Genomic DNA, 3,464 nt, shown 5'->3' on the forward strand with positions numbered 1-3,464 from the left:
CGCATCGGGCTCCCTGCTCCGCGGGGGGCCTGCTTCTCCCTCTCCCACTCCCTGCTTGTGTTTCCTCTCTCGCTGTGTCTCTCTCTGTGAAATAAATAAATAAAATCTTTAAAAAAAGATAAAAGTTGAGCTTGACTTTCTAGTTTTTCTATATGTGTCATCTAGATATTTTGACATGCCAATTTTCTCTGTAGCTTCTTTGGTGGTGGAGTCAGGAGGAGAGTCTTTGAGAATTCTGGATGCTGGTGGCATCAAGGGGCTTGGCGTCAGGAGCCCTGGGTTGAGTTCTGGAACTGCTTGCCTGAGCCTAGGTGAGTCAGGTTATCCCACAGAGCTTCCATTGACTCCTTATGAAATTGCTGGAATCTAATATCTATGGAAAGGCTTTTTCCGCAGAAACTGTTCTGCCTAATGAAAAGCAATTAAAAATGAGGTGATTTGGGCTGTGTTATTCTGTGAATAATAGTTTTAACCCCCCTCCCCCCGTCATAGGATATGGTGTTTTATTGTACAAGGAGTCCTCAGAAGGCTGCAATGAAAGAATCAGGTCTCAGAGCATGTCCATGTTCCATTGATACGTTACTTACATTTTGCCCAGGTAGGAAGGTAAGTGGAGAGAAATATGACAGAAGGGGAAAGTAGTGAACCATTCATTAGGTAGCCTTCCACCTTTCTCATGATAGCCTTGGGCCAGTGTCATTTTGGAAGAAGAAGGGGCATCCTGGAGCTCTGCAGTAGATGGGGGAGTTCCAGGTCTGGGTAAAGCTGACAGGGGTCTCAGAAGAGAGCTGAGTGCATTGAGCAGGAGGGTGTGGGGAGCGCGGGCTCCAGGTGTGGCTGTGGGTCTCCCGGGTGACAGTTGTGACAGGTGAGGACCATGAGAAGGTTCCTGGCTGAGGACAGGTGAGGCCCAGGGGGAGAGCTGGCCGAGCATCTTCTTCTGTGCCACCAGCCTCACCCAACATACACGACGTCATCATCTGTCCCTGTCACTCCAGTTCAGACGTCTCAGAGTTGCCAGGCCAATAAGTTTGTTTGAGCTTCTTTCTTTGTGTGTGTGAAGTTTCAAAACTTTGATTATGGAAATGACGGGTCATTGGAACATCTGTTACCCTTTTATTTCCTGCTCTTCTTTCAATCACCAAAGTGAATCATACCTGCTAGTGGAAGGGGCTATCTGTGTGTTTTTATATCCTGATTTAATTAAACAGTGGGAAAATAATCTTCCGAAATATTATGAGAATCCTTGGTGAGTGTTCATGTTTTCCTCTTCCATGAACCACATTCCGATATTAGAAATTATGGTTTAAAGTGAAACACAGCTTCAGAGCTGTAACAGGGTGCCCTGCCCTTTGTAAGAGGGACACATGGAGGAGTGTAGGTTCTTTAGGAGCTCAGGGAGTGGTGCATCGTGCTCCCAAAGGAAATCGAGCCCCCTGTTAGCCTTCCCTGAGGGGGCTGTTTGCCTGGTGGCCCATCCTGGGCTCTGGAAGCTTGACCCGGTGAGTCACTTGCGACTTGAGCTAGGGAATTTATGAAGAAAATGGAAGGAATACTGGAGGGTGCCTGCATCCTTTGTACTCGGACAACTCCACGTAGCAAAGGAATTCATCACCCGTGAGGCGTGTCAGGATCCCTGAGGGAAAGGCCTTCGCTTCATGGGCTGAGGTAGTGTCTTCATCCTTAACTGGACCAGAGCCATGTTGTGTGGCTATGGAGATCCAGACCCTTATGTGACCATGTCATTATTATTATTATTATTATTATTATTATTATTATTATTATTTTATGAAAACCATATAGACATTGACTTCGAGATACAAATATCAAAAGGAAAAACACAAGGTCAAATATATATATATATATATATATATATATATATATATATATATATATAATGATTGAACTCGTGGCTTCTCTCATTAGTATGGGTAAATGTAGGACTGCCTGTATGAGAAAGACCAAGGAATTATATTTCGATTAGAAGTGTGCTGTGCATAAAAAAATTAAATTAAAAAAAAAGTGTGCTGTGCACACGTAGTGTTTTATTCTGTCATTTGCCTTATTTCGCAGGAGGCAAAATGGAGTGGTGACTGGAGCTTGGTTTCTGATTTTAAGGAATGGGAGACAAGTGAATTGAAAGAGCAGTGTTGATGCTGACATGGTGCTCAATGCCCAGTGAGCGAAGGTTTGAAGCTTGGACTTGGAAGCCTTAGTGTTCAGCGAGGATGTTGTCCGAGTTTCCAGCACATCGAGTCACTTGGCTGGTGTGCCTAATCGGGCTAGTTCCTGCCTTTCTAAGGGCAGTTTGAAAGTGGCTTGAAACCCTAGGGTATTTGTGGAGTGGTCTGGATGGACACCTGTGTGGCCATTGTAGACACCACCCAGGGAATTCCAGAGCTAATGGTGAGCACATTTGTGAGGATGGAGCTTGCTTCTCTGTGAGAAGCATTGAGCTGGTGAAAAGAAGCCACTGGGTCTTATGACTCACTGTGTGAGCAGGTCTGAGCCTGGCAGGATAGTCGGATCAGATAGCTGGGAGGTTGTGATGCCGTGGTGGTGGACCGTCGCTCATGATGGGCAGGCCAGCTTGCTACAGGGACAGGGACTGGGTTCTACTCCATGGCCAGCCCTCCTGCTGCAGATGTGATAAGAGAGTTTCTTCCTGTTTGGTGCTCGAGCCCTCGGCTCAGCAAGGTTGTTGGTGGGAAGCAGCTCACAGGCAGCATTATCGATTCTTGCCCATTGTGCCCCTGCTTCCTCAGAAGAGGCACAGCAGATGTCCTCTGCCTGGTGTGTGTGAATTCAGTCAGCAGAAACAGTCCTTCCAGAGCCCCACCCCTGAGAAATCCTCTCCACATTCCTGTGCTGTGTGCAAGAGGTCACTTTTCATTTGGAACTGAAATCTCAGCTCCTGCCGTTAGGTTCCGAGGTCACACAGGACACCAGTATCCGTGCAGTTCTACTTCTGCATGGGGCCTGATGTGCAAGACTGAGGCCGCGCCTGGTTGGCCTGTTGATGCTGCTCCAGGCTCCTTCCTGAGAAATGTGAAGCAAAGCCTGGTTTGCGATGATATCGCAGGAAAGAGGGACAGGTGCACCACTGCCTGACCACAGGAGGATTCCAGACGTCAATCCCGGGTGGTTGGTGCAGGGAGGAGAGATGTCTGTTTCCCAGGACCTTGGCCAGAGGGAGAGTTGGATCCTGGGATGGGTCTCCGCTCAGCTTTCTCAGATGAGCACCTCAGGCAAGGAGAGGAAGTGTGAGTGCTCACCTGTAATTGAGGAAGGTGTCTGGCTTCAGGTCTCATGGGCAGGTGGATTCCTCATGTGGCTCATTTTCCTGATAGTGTTCAGGGTGCAGTCAGTGGACCCCTGGTCCTTGGTTTCCTGGCTGTGCAAGAGCCCTGGGGCACCATTTCCCCCGGAGCTTTGGACCAGGAAATCGGAGGGAGTCAGTGGTG

The sequence above is a fragment of the Eumetopias jubatus genome, unplaced genomic scaffold, assembly GCF_037043125.1.
Source record: "Eumetopias jubatus isolate StellerSeaLion01/CBP00866 unplaced genomic scaffold, mEumJub1_p1.0 scaffold_12, whole genome shotgun sequence".
NCBI classification, from domain to species: domain Eukaryota; kingdom Metazoa; phylum Chordata; class Mammalia; order Carnivora; family Otariidae; genus Eumetopias; species Eumetopias jubatus.